This window comes from Ursus maritimus (genome assembly GCF_017311325.1).
Source record: "Ursus maritimus isolate PB19 chromosome X unlocalized genomic scaffold, ASM1731132v1 scaffold_X1, whole genome shotgun sequence".
Taxonomy (NCBI): domain Eukaryota; kingdom Metazoa; phylum Chordata; class Mammalia; order Carnivora; family Ursidae; genus Ursus; species Ursus maritimus.
The window spans coordinates 66,298,529-66,312,903 of NW_024423319.1; the positions used below are offsets into that span (position 1 = coordinate 66,298,529).

A 14,375-nucleotide genomic window follows, 5' to 3' on the forward strand; every position below is an offset into this window, starting at 1 on the left:
CCATTCCTCTGTTGAATGACACCTTGGCTCCTTCCACAGTTTGGCTATTGTGGACAATGCTGCTATGAACACTGGGGTGCAGGTGCCCCTTCTTTTCACTACATCTGTATCTTTGAGGTAAATACCCAGTAGTGCAATTGCTGGATCATAGGGCAGCTCTATTTTTAACTTCTTGAGGAACCTTCATACTGTTTTCCAGAGTGACTGTACCAGCTTGCATTCCCACTGACAGTGTAAGTTGGATATACCACTTTCATCATCTCATGAATACTGGAGTACTTTCCACCTTTCAACTATGGTGAATAGTGTGGCTATACACAACTGCACACAAAAATTTTATTTAAAAATGGATATTCCTTTAACTTAGGGATATAACTTGGTGTGGAATTGCTGGGTCATTGAAATTTTATATTTAATTCTTTTCTTTTTTTACTTCTTAGTACCAAGCACTGTATAAGGTTATTTATTTTTATTGAATATAACACTCACAGTATTAGTTTCAGGTATACAATTTTATACATTACTCAGCCATAAAAAAGAAAAAAGAGATCTTGCCATCTGCAACAACACTGATGGACCTAGGGAGTAAAATGCTAAGTGACCTAAGACAGACAAATACAATATGATTTCACTCATATGTGGAATTTAAGAAACAAAACAAATGAACAAAGAAAAAAAGAGACTCTTAAAGAGAACTGCTGTTTGCCAGAGGGAAGATGGGTGGAGAGATGAGTAAAATGGATAAAGGGGAGCAAGAACATACTTATTGTAAGGAACCCCGAATAATCTCTATATTGAGGAACCACCATCCTGTTCTCCACAGCAGCCTCACCATTTGACAGCTCCCCATAGCAAAGAACAAAAATGCCAATTTCTCCACATCCTTGCCAATATTTACTATTTCTCATTTTTCATGTAATAGCCACAGTATTGAGAGTGAAGTGTTAGCTCATCTATTCTAAACTGAATTTCTCAAATAAAAAGTAATGTTAAAGATTTTCATGTACTAATGGCTGCTGGTATATCAACTTTGAGAAATGTCTTATTTAAGCTCTCGGTGCATTAATAAATTGAGTTTTGTTTCTGATTTTTAATTGGAAATGTTCTTTATATATTCTGCAAGCTACTATTTTCTCAAATATGTATTTTCCAAGTATTTTCTCCTACTTTGAGGGCTGTCTTTTCACTTTCCTGACAGTGTTCTATGGTGCACTATGGTTTGTAAGTTTGATAAAGTCCAATTAATCTATTTTATCTTTTCATGGCTTTACTTTCAGGGTTATACCTAAGAATCAACTACCAAATTACAGGTCAGGAAAATTTAACTATATTTTCTATTAATATTTTTATAGTATTAGCTCTTACATTTACTTCTGATTTCAAGTTAATTTTTGTAAAGGGTATGAGGTAAAGGTCCAACAACATTGTTTACTAAGTTGCTCTCCAGTTGCTGAAGGACCATCTGCTGAAGACATTATTCTTTCATAATTGAATGCTCTTGGCAATCTTCTAAAAATCAATTAGCCATAGATGTATGGGAGTATTTCTGGACTTTTATTCTATTCCTTTGGCCTGTATGTCTATCCTTATACAAACACCACACTGTTCAGATTCTATACTTTTGTTGTAAGGTTTGAAAAAAAGGAAGTGTCAATCATCTAAATTTGTTGTAAGACCTTTTAGGCTATTCAACGTGGCAGGATACAAAATCAATGCTCAGAAATCAGTTACATTTCTATACACAAATAATGAGACCGAAGAAAGAGAAATTAGGGAATCCATCCCATTTACAATAGCACCAAAAACCATATGTTACCTTGGAATTAAAACTACAAATCACTCTTGAAAGACATTGAAGAAGACACAAAAAGATGGAAAAATATTCCATGCTCATGGATCAGAAGAATTAACATAGTTAAAATGTCCATGCTACCCAGAGCAATCTACACTTTCAATGCTATCCCGATCAAAATACCAAGGACATTTTTCAAAGAACTGGAACAAACAGTCCTTAAATTTGTATGGAACCAGAAAAGGCCCCGAATCTCCAAGGAACTGTTGAAAAGGAAAAACAAAGCTGGGGGCATCACAATGCCGGATTTCGAGCTGTACTACAAAGCTGTGATCACAAAGACAGCATGGTACTGGCACAAAAACAGACACATAGACCAATGGAACAGAATAGAGAGCCCAGAAATGGACCCTCAGCTCTTTGGGCAACTAATATTTGATAAAGCAGGAAAAAACATCCGGTGGGAAAAAGACAGTCTCTTCAATAAATGGTGCTGGGAAAATTGGACAGCTACATGCAAAAGAATGAAACTTGACCACTCTCTCACACCATACACAAAAATAAACTCCAAATGGATGAAAGATCTCGATGTGAGACAGGAATCCATCAAAATTCTAGAGGAGAACACAGGCAGCAATCTCTGCTATTCTGTATCTATTTTAGGATCAGCTTTTCCATTTCTGTAAAAGAGTTGAGATTTTGATGAGGATTGCATTACATCTGTGTATCACTTTAAGGGCTTACGTACACCATGCTAAATTACGCTTTCCAGTAAATGAACACAGGGTATCTTCCCACTTAATTTTCTTTCAACAAAGTTTTATAGACTTAAATTTACAAGCCTCCACCTACTTGAATAAATGTACCCCACCTATTTTATTCTTTATGGTAATATTGCAAATGGAACTGTTCCCTTATTTTCCTTTTTGCATTGTACATTGCCAGTGTATAAAAATATAACCGATTTTTGTGTATCTTGCATATGCTCTGAAACTTTACTGAATTTCTTATAAGCTCTGTTTTTCATGAAGATTATTTAGGACTCTCTACATGTAAGATCAGGTCATCTGAGAATACAGAGTTTTACTTCCCCCATTCCAATTTTGTTTTTCTTGCCTGACTTTTTTTTTTTTAAATGCATTTCTGTACTTTTTTTTTTTTAAAGATTTTATTTATTTATTCGAGAGAGATAGAGACAGCCAGCGAGAGAGGGAACACAAGCAGGGGGAGTGGAGAGGAAGAAGCAGGCTCATAGCAGAGGAGCCTGATGTGGGGCTCGATCCCATAACGCCGGGATCACGCCCTGAGCCGAAGGCAGACGCTTAACCGCTGTGCCACCCAGGCGCCCCCTCTTGCCTGAGTCTTCTGTCTAGAACTTCTAGCACAAAGCTATTTACAAGTGGCTTCCTAGTTTTATTTGTGGTAATCAAGGGACAACAGACTTTTCCCATTAAGTATGTTAGCTGTTTTTCATAAATGCATCTCAAATCTTATTGAGGAAATTCCATTCTATTCCTAGTTTGTACAGCTTTGTGTATCACGAAAGGGTGTGGATTTTGTCTAATGGTTAATCTGAAACAAATTATAATGTGGTTATTTTCCTTCACTAGTAATGTGGTACATAAAATTAATTTACATATGTTGAACCATCTTTGAAATTCTGGAAAAAATTCCATTTTGTTCATGGGACATAATCCTTTTAACGTGTTGCTACATTTGGTTTACTTGTACTTTATTAAGGTTTTTGGCATTTACAGTCGTAAGGTACACTGACCTATAGGTTTTGTCTTTGTGTCTGTCTGACATTAGTATCATGGAAATGTCTCAAAATGAGTTAGTGTTCCCTCAATTCTATTTTCTGAGAGAGGTTGAAGAGAGGTGCTAATTCTTCTTTAACATCTGAAAGAACTCACCAGTGAAACCATGTGGTACTAGGCTGTTCTTTTTGGCAGATTATACTTTAAAACATAATTTCCTAATGTGAAATCCATGTAACATTAAAGGAACAATTTTAAAGTAAACAACTTAGTAGCATTAAAGCACATTAACACAATCTAGTTGCAAAATGTTTACCCCACTCAAAAGTAAAACACTATAGTCATTAAACAGTTTCTCCACACTCCCTCTCCTCCCAGGTCCTGGCAGCCACCAATCAAAATTCTTTTTCAAAGGAATTATCAATATGTATGGAATCATACAACATGTGACCTTTTGTATCCAGTTTCATTCACTTAGCGTAATGTTTTGTAACTTCATCTACACTATATCATGTATCACTAATTCATGACTTTTCATGACCAAATAATATTCCCTTTTATGCATATACAAAAATTTTGTTATTTTGGACATTTGCACTTTATTCTACAGCAGCTGAACCATTTTAAATAGGAGTTATGTAGACAGGTTTCGATTTATGCACATTTTGGCCAACACTTATTATTTTTCATGTTTTTAAAATTACAAACTAGTAGATGTGAAATGATCTCATTATGGCTCTGATTTGCACTTCATTTATGTCTCATATGAAGAATCTTCCATGTGTTTTTTGTCCATTTACTTTGAAAAAATGTCTTCTCAACATGTTGCCCATTTTTATTTTTTTAAAGATTTATTTGAGAGACAGACGGCACAAGTGGGGGGAGGGGCAGAGAGAGAGGGAGAAACAGACACCCCACTGAGTAGGGAGCTCAACATGGGGCTGAATCCCAGGACCCCAGGATCATGACCTGAGCCAAAGGCTGACGGTTAACAACTGAGTCACCCAGGTGCCCCCAAATGTTGGCCATTTTTTGAGTTGTCAATTTGTTGTTGAGATGTAAGCAGGTTTTTAAAAAATACATAACACAGTCTTGATACAAGACCCTTATTTAGTATATATGGTTTGTAAATATTTTCTCATCTTCTGCATATTGTCTTTTTACTTTCTTGGTAATGTCTCTTGATGCATGAAAGTATTAAATTCTGATAAAACTGAATATATTATGTCTCTTTTTACTTCTGTTTTAGGAATCACAATTAAGATACCATCATCAAATCCAAGGTCATGAAGATTTATTCCTGTTTGTTTTTTTTTAAAGATTTTATTTATTTATTTGACAGAGATAGAGACAGCCAGCGAGAGGGAACACAAGCAGGGGGAGTGGGAGAGGAAGAAGCAGGCTCATAGCGGAGGAGCCTGATGTGGGGCCCGATCCCACAACGCTGGGATCACACCCTGAGCCAAAGGCAGACGCTTAACCGCCGCCCCTATTCCTGTTTTCGACTAAAAGTTCTAGAGATTTAGCTCTTGTATTTGGAATGTTGATGCATTTTGAGTTTGAGTTTTGTAGAGGGTGTAATGTAGGGGTCCAACTTCATTTCTTTGCATGCTGACATGAGGTTGTCTAAGCACTATTTGTTGAAGGGACTGTTCATTCCTGTAAATCATCTTGGGACCCTCATCAATAATGAACTGGATACAGATATATGGATTTATTTCTGGAACCTCAATTATAATCCAGCTCTATTCTACTAAGCTTTGAAATAAAAACTTGACTCCTCTGACTTTATTCCCTAGCAACTCTAAATGAATTTGTAGATTAGCTTTTTCACTTCTGCATAAAAGGCTGTTCAGATTTTGAAAGGTACTGCACTGAATCTGTAGATTACTATGGGAGCACTGACATCTTAAGAACATTATATTACAATACATGAACACAGGACGTTTTCCCATTTATTTACATGTTCTCTAATTTATTCCAGTAAAGTTTTTTTTTTTTTTTTTAAGTAGGCTCCACGACCACCAGAGCCCAAGATGGGGCTCGAACTCACGACCATGAGATCAAGACCTGAGCTGAGATCAAGAGTCGGACACTCAACCGACTTGAGCCACCCAGGCACCCCTATTCCAGCAAGTTTTGCAGTTTTCACTGAACATGTATTTTACCTTCCAGGTTAAATTTATTCCTATGTATTTTCTTTTGTATGCATGAAATTATTTCCTTAATTTTTTTAGGCTATGATTAGCTAAAAAAAAATGCAACTGATTTTATGTGTTGATTTTTTACCCTTTAACTTTGCTGATTCTGTCTTAAACTTTTTTTTTTTTTAAGATTTTATTTATTTATTTGACAGAGAGAGACAGAGAGAGAGGGAACACAAGCAAGGGGAGTGTGAGAGGGAGAAGCAGGCTTCCCGCGGAGCAGGGAGCCCGAAGCAGGGCTCAATCCCAGGACTCTGGGATCATGACCTGAGCCGAAGGCAGACGCTTAACACCTAAGCCACCCAGGCGCCCCTGTCTTAAACTGTCTTAACTCTACAGGTGTTAATGAGGTTGAAACTAGCAGAAAATTTAAAGTTTGTGTTTCAGAGAACTGTTTTCCTCTCATCAGTCATTGTGTCTTTTCAGACCCCAATAACAAATTCACTAGCTGTCTCTGCAGAAGCCTGGACTCAAAGTCAACTGATAACGGTTCCAGCCTCTGAACAAAGTCCTACATTCCTTACCTAAGATAAGGAGCCCAAGATTCCATCTAGTTTGTACCAGTTCTGAGTGCAGGCACAGAGCTCCTTTTTTCCTTGTCTCATGAGATAATCTCCTCACTATCAAGGGCTGAAGTTTGCCTTATTCTCATGGTAAATCTCCACCGCAAAGTGATCATGGAATGTATGGTCCATGTGCTTACTCAATGAGCATGTTCCATCTTTCCTCATGAATAGTCACAAGTTTCCCCAACCACTTCATCAATATATCCGTAATCTCAACACTTATGATTACAAAAAACTTGTTCTCTCCCCCTTTGGGGAGGCAGATTTGAGGCTGGCCCTCCTGTCTCCTCATTTGGCTGCCTCTCAAATAAATCCTTTCCTCACTGCATACTTTTATTATTTTAAAAATGCATCTACACAGCACCAAGCAAAAACTTCCATAACCAACAAATAACTTGCCTACTCTCATTTCATATTTAACCTCAGGAAAACATCAATTTCTTCTGTGTTATTATACTTGGCTTTTACCAAAATATCATCTGTATGTAGGCATTTTCAATATAGATTCCTTCACCTACCAAAATCCATTTGAAATTCAACTATACTGCTCATGTATCATAGTTCATTATGTATTATTGCTTAGTATTACATTATATGGAGGCAGCATATTTTATTCATTCAATACCCTGTTCAGGGTCATTCAAGTTCTTCCCAGTTTGGGCTGACAAAAAAAAGGTACTATGTTGTGATGGTACACAACACTATGTTCTATGTTAGAACACAGGTTATTATTTCAACTTGGATAAATACCTACAAAAGTAACTGCTTGGCCATACAATAGATGTAGGTTTAATTTTATAAGAAACTGACAAACTGCTTTTACAAAGTGCACCTTTTTTGAAGATTTTATTTATTTGACAGAGAGAGACAGCAACAGAGGGAACACAAGCAAGGGAAGCCGGAGAGGCAGAAGTAGGACCTGGGCCGAAGGCAGATGCTTAACCACTGTGCCACCCAGGAGCTCCATTTATTCTTTATCTTTAGCAGCACTTGGAAATGTTGGTTTTTCTTACTCAACCATTCTAGATGTTTAGTGATATTACAGTAAATTTAACTGACATTCCCTTAATGACAAATGAATGCTAAGTATTTTTCTATTTGCTTATGCATTTTATCTTTAGTAAAAAGGTATTTCTATCTTCTGTACGTTTATTTTATTGTGACGTTAATTCATATACCACAAAATTAACCCTTTTTACTACCCACTTATCACTCCTTCAAGTCTCTGAAAACTACTCCTTATGTGTTCTCTATCACATAATAAATGGCATTTTGTGTTTGGCTTCTGTCACTTGCATATTTTCAAATTCATCCAGTACTTTACTCTTTTTATTATAATTTCACTTTCTTGACAGTGTCTCTTCAAGCATAAAGGTTACTGATTTTGATGAATTTTATGTATTTTGTCTCTGGCTGCCTGTGCTTTATATACGTCATATCAAATCCAAGGTCATGAAGATGTACAACTGTTTTAAGAGTTTGGTAATTTCAGCTCTTAAATTTAGGTCTTTGATTCATGCTGTCATCATTTTTGCAATGTTAAGTCTCTGGACCAACTTCACTCATTTGGAATGGGGATATCCACTTGTCCCAACATTATTTGTTGAAAAGATTATTGTTCTCCACTGCACTGTCTTGACACCCTTGTCAGGAATCAATTAATCATATATATATGAGTGTGTTTGTCAACTCTCAATTCCATACTTCCATATGCCTATGTAACCTGTATGTCTATCCTTACAATATTACTATTCTTAATTACTAGATTTTTGTACTAAATTTTAAGATTAAAAAAAAATGTTCTCCATTGTAGTCCTTTTTCAAGATTGCTTTGTCTATTCTGTATCCGTATTTCCATGGGAATTTTAGAATCAGCTTGCCAATTTCCACAAAAATGCCAGCTAAAACACCGACATGAGACTGCACTAAATCTCAGGATCAATTTGGGGAGTAGTGCCAATTGTATTCTTTTCCTAGAGCTGCCTAACAAACTACCAACTGGAAAGTTTAAAATAAGAAAAACTGGTTCTTCCACAGTTCTGGAGACTAGAAGTCTGAAATCAAAATATTCACAGCCTTGCCTCTTTTGAAGGCTTTCGGGGAGAAAACATTCCATATTTCTCTAAGCTTCTGGTGTAGCTAGCAATCGTTAGTGCTCCTGATCTTGTAGAAACATTAGTCCAATTTCTGCCTTTGTAATCACATGCCATTTTCCCTGTATCTCTGTGTCCTCTCCTCTTCTCATAGGGGCAGCAGTCGCGCTGGATTAAAGCCCCAACCTACTCCAGTATGACCTCATATTAACTTAATGACATCTGCAAAGCCCCTATTTCCAACTAAGGTCAAATTCACAGGAAACAGAGGTTAGAAAGTTAATGTATCTTTTAGGGGTACATAATTCAACCCATGACACCACCTTAACATTACTAATTCTTCCAATTCATGAACAAGATGTCTGTCAATTTGTTTACTTCTCAAGTTTCTTGTAATGTGGTTTTCCTGGTTTTCAGTGTAAAAGCCTTACACAATTCTTTTGTTCAATTTATGCCTAAGTATTTTATTCTTCTGGATACTATTGTAAAGGGAATTTTCTCAGTTTCACTTTCAGATTCTTCACTGCTACTGTACAGAAATACAACTTATTTTCCCATATTTTTCTTATACCCTGCAAACTTTCTGAAATCATTTATTAGATCTAATTTTATATGGGTTACCTAGTATTTTCTACATACAAGATCATTTCATATGTGCATATAGTTCTTCTTCCTTTCCAATCTAGTTGCAATGTTTTTCTTGCCATAAACAGACTGAATTTCTAGTATAATGTCAAAAAGTAGTAGTGAGAGCAGACATTCGTGTCTTGTTCCTGATCTCAAGGGGAAAGTACTCAGTCACTTAACATTAAGTTTCTTAGCTTCAGGTTATTCCTAAATAGCCATTAACTGGGTGAGAAAATTACCTTCTACTCCTAGTTTGTGAAATGTTTGTAACATGAACAGGAGTTGGATTCTGTCAAGTGCTTTATATGCATCTATTGTGCTTATGTGTATTTTAAAAAGTGGGCTGGTGGGGCACCTGGCTGGCTCAGTCGGTTAAGCGTCCGACTCTTGGTTTCAGCTCAGGTCACGATCTCAGGTCAGATCAAGTCTGAGTGGGCTCTGCACTCAGCAGGGAGTCTGCCTGAGATTCTCTCCCTCTCCCCACCCCCCACTCGTGTTCTCCCTCTAAAATAAACAAATATTTTTTTAAATAACAAGAAGTGGGTTGCAGCTTTTAATGCTATTGACTTTTAGAAGTATTTCATATATTCTAGATAGATATTTATCAGATAAATGTGTTGCAAATATACTCTCCTACTCTGTGGCTTATTTATGTTTTCATTTTCTTAGCACCTTCCCTTGAGAAAATAGTTTTCATTTTGATGATAATGCTTTTGGTGCCCTACTGAAGAATTCATTGCCTAACCTATGGAAAGAAAGATTTCCTGTTTTATTGTAAAAGCACCACAGATTTATTTACTTTTACATTTAGTAAAATGAGTTAATTTTTTATAATGTGCATTAATTTTTTCTAGGTTAATTTTGTCAAGGTTGACTTTCTACTATATAGATAGCCAGTCAGTACCGGCATTATTTGTTGCAATAACAACTTCATTAAATCAACTTCAAACCTCTGTAAAATATCTATGGACCGTATCTGTACAAGTCAACTTGTGAATTGCCTTCTGTTCCATTTTGTCTATCCGTAGACAAAAAACACAATGATGTCATGACTTAGATCTGTATACTAAGATTTGAAATTATGAATTGTGTTTTCTTCTTTTTAAGATTTTATATATTCACTTGAGAGAGACAGAAAGTACAAGGAAGGGGGAGGGGGAAAAGGAGAAGGATAAGCAGACTCCCCGCTGAGCAGGGAACCCAACGTGGGGCTCCATCCCAGGACCCTGGGATCATGACCTGAGCTGAAGGCAGACGCTTAACCAACTGAGCCACCCAGGAGCCCCTGAATTGTGTTTTCTTCAACAGTTCTACTTTGAGATTTTGGCTCGTTCAGTGATGATGACTTTCCATATAAATTTTATAATCATTTTGTCAGTATCTAGAAAAATACCTAATCTTAATTAGGACAGTATTAAATCCATATAAATCTATTTGGGAGAATAAACAATACTGAGCTTTCAACCCATGAATAATTTGTTGCTCCAGTTATTTGGGCAGTGCTTTGTACTTTTCAGCACACATACTCAGTGTATCTTTCGCTATATTTTTACTTTCCAAACAGTATTCTCTTTGCACAGTTCTAACATTCACAAATTTCTGTTACCATGCCTTAAAATAATACGTGTGAAAATAACACCAAATTTCAGTTACAACGATGTAGAAATTGAGTAAATGGGTAAAGTAAAAAGATGCCCTGTTACGTTCCTTCCAAAACCTATGTAAATAACTAATGCACATCACGTTCACTGACTACTCCTGTCACTTATTAAAAATAAGATTTTTTTTTTTCTGAGTTGATTCAGGTTCACAGAAAAACTGAGGGGAAGGTACAGATATTTCTCATATATATGCTGTCCCCATGCATATCCTTCCCCATTATCAACATATCCCAACAGAGTGGTACATTTGTAACAACTGATAAACCCACCCTACCATAGAATCACCCCAAATCCCCAGATTACTTAATGGTTCACTCTTGGTGTTGTATATTCTATGGCTACATAAAATGTATAACAACATATCTATCATTAAGATAGAGTATTTTCATTGCCCTAAAAAACCTGTGCTATACATATTCATCCCACTCCTCCTTAACCCCTGACAACCAGTGATCCTTCAGTTTTCTTCACAGTATTCCCCTTCTGTCATATAGTTGGAACTATTATGTAGCCTTTTCAGATTGGCTTCTTTTACTTTATAATATGTACTCAGAACTCCTCCATGTCTTTTCATGCCTTCATAGATCATCTTTTTAGCACTGAATAATACTTCATGGTCTGGATGTACCACAACTTATTCATCCATTCACCTACTAAAGGACATCTTTGTTACTTCCATCTGGGCAGTCATGAATAAAGCTGCTATAAACATTCATGTGCAGACTGTAGACATAAGTTCTCAACTTTCTGGGTAAATACCAAAGAGCAGGATTGCTGGATTGTATGGTAAGAGTATGTGTGCTTTTTTAAGAACCATTTTCAATCTCTACCAGCAATGAAGGAGAGTTACTGATATTCCACATTCTTACCAGTGCATGATATCGTCAGTTTTTCAGAATTTGGCCATTTTGATACGTGTGCAGAGGTAGCTCATTGATGTTTAAATTTACATTTCCCTTTTCTTATGTTTACATCGTATCTGTATATTTTCTTTGGTGAGGTGTCTGTTAAGGTCTTTGGCCCACTTAAAAAACTGGTTATTTTCTTATTGTTAAGTTTTAAGAACTCTTTGTATATTCTGGATTAACAGTCCTTTAACAAATAGGTCTTCTGCAAATATGTTCTCCCAATCTGTGGCCTGTCTTCTTATACTCTTGACATTGTATTTCACAAAGCAGGAATTTTTAATAAAGTCCAGCTTATCAAGTATTTCTTTCAAAAGACCATGCCTTTGGTGTTTTATCTAAAAAGTTACTGGCATACCTAAGGTCATCTAGGTTTTCTCCTATATTATCTTCTAGAACTTTAGATTTGCATTTTAAATTTACCGTAAAATGCTTGGGATCCATTCAGACTTAATTTTTCCAACTATAAGAGTGGATTCCTCGGGGAGCCTGGGTGGCTCAGTCGGTTAAGTGTCTGCCTTCGGTTCAGGTCATGATCCTGGGGTCCTGGGTTCGAGCCCTGCATTGGGCTCCCTGCTAGGCAGGAAGCCTGCTTCTCCCTCTCCCACTCCCTGTGCTTGTATTCCCTCTCTTGCTGTCTCTGTCAAATAAATAAAAAATCTTTTTAAAAAATTGCTATTATGTCTTCCTTAAATACTTAGAAGCATCCATCAATGAAACAATTATGGTTAGGAAATTTTCTTTGTTAGAAGTATGTACCTCAATTTAATTTCCTAAGAGTGATAAAAATACTCATTTTTATTTCTTGTAGAGTAAGTTCTGGTAGCTTCTGATATTTTTTTTAAAAGGGTTCAGGGACGCCTGGGTAGCTCACTCAGTTAAGTGTCTGCCTTTGGCTCAGGTCATGATCACAGGTCCTGGGATCAAGTCCCACATAGGGCTCCTTACTCAGCAGGGAGCTGAGTCTAAGAGATTACTTCCTATGTTTTCTTCTAGGAGTTTTATGGTTTCAGGGCTCACATTTAGAGAAACTACAGAATGGGAGAAGATATTTGCAAATGTCTTATCAGATAAACGGCTAGTATCCAAGATCTATAAAGAACTTATCAAACTCAACACCTGTTAGAATGGCTAAAATCAAAGAGACAAAAAAGGATGTGGAGAAAAAGGAAGCCTCGTGTATACTGGTAGGAATGTCAACTGGTACAGCCACTGTGGAAAATAGTATGGAGGTTCCTCAAAATTTTGAAGATAAAATACCATATGATCCAATAATCCCACTACTAGGTATTTACCCAAAGAAAATGAAAACACTAATTCAAAAAGATGTGTGCATCCCTGTGTTTATTGCAGCATTATTTACAATAGCTAAGATATGGAAGGAATTCAAGTATCCACTAATAGACGAGTGCATAAGGAAGATGAGATAGATAGATAGATAGATAGATAGATAGATAGATACAATGGAATATTAATCAGCCATTAAAAAAAAGAATGAGATCTTGCCATTTGCAACAATATGTATGGACCTAAAGGGTATTATGCTAAGTAAAATAAGTCAGGCTGAGAAAGACAAATACCATATGACTTCACTCATATATGGAATCTGAAAAACAAATGAATAAACAAAAAACAGAATCAGACCTATAAATACAGAAAACAAACTGATGGTTGCCATAAGGTTGGGGAGTGCCAGAGGGGAGGGGGGATAGGCAAAATGGGTGAAGGGGAGTGGGAGATACAGGCTTCTAGTTATGGAATGAAAAGTCATGAGAATAAAAGGCAGAGTAAAGGGAATACAGTCAATGACAGAAACAATAAAACTAAAAGGCAGCCTACAGAATGGAAAAAGATATTTGCAAATGACATGTCTGATAAGGGGTTAATATGCAAAATATATAAAGAGCTTATCAAGCTCAACATCCCCCCAAAAAAATAGTAATAATAATCCAGTTAAGAAATGGACAGAAGACATGAATAGACACTTTTCCAAAGAAGACATTCAGATGGCTAACAAGACACATGAAAATATGCTCAACATTACTCATCATCAGGGAAGTACAAATCAAAGCCACAATGACATACCACCTCACACCTGTCAGAATGGCTAAAATTAACAACACACGAAACAACAGGTATTGGTGAGGATGTAGAGAAAGGGGAACCCTCGTGCACTGTTGGAGGGAATGCAAACTGGTGCAGCCAATCTGGAAACCAGTATGAGGGGTTCCTCAAAAATTTAAAAATAGAACTACCCAGGCACCTGGGTGGCTCAGTCAGTTAAGCCTCTGCCTTCAGCTCCATTCATGATCCTAAGGTCCTGGGATCAATCCCACATCGGGCTCCCTGCTCAGCGGGGAGGAGTCTGCTTCTCCCTCTCCCTCTCCCCCCGTGCTTCTGTGCTCTCTCTCTCTCTCTCATTCTCTTTCTCAAATAAATAAATAAAATCTTTAAGAAAAAAAAATATAATTACCCTACAATCCAGCAATTGAGCTACTAGGCATTTACCCAAAGGATACAAAAATACTGATTCAAAGGGGTACATGCACCCGGATGTTTATAACAGCATTATCTACAATAGCAAAACTATGGAAAGTGCCCAAATGTCAACAGACTGATGAATGGATAGAAAAGATGTGATGTATATATACAATGGAATATTACTTAGCCATCAAAAAGTATGAAAAGTTACCATTTGCAACAATGTGGATGGAGCTAGACTGTATTATGCTAAGTGAAGTAAGGCAGGGAAAGACAAATACCATATGAT

The 14,375-nt window shown here is 36.7% G+C and overlaps 1 long non-coding RNA gene across 1 annotated transcript in view; it reads right to left on the minus strand.

Annotated features, from left to right (window-relative positions):
• The window catches only part of LOC121102772, a 24,793-nt gene extending 10,899 nt beyond the window's left edge, over window positions 1–13,894 (minus strand). Inside the window, exon 1 of the long non-coding RNA XR_005834906.1 lies at window positions 13,869–13,894. This is a non-coding gene — a long non-coding RNA (uncharacterized LOC121102772). The remainder of the gene's footprint in view (window positions 1–13,868) is intronic.
• Between the last annotated feature and the right edge of the window lie 481 nt (window positions 13,895–14,375).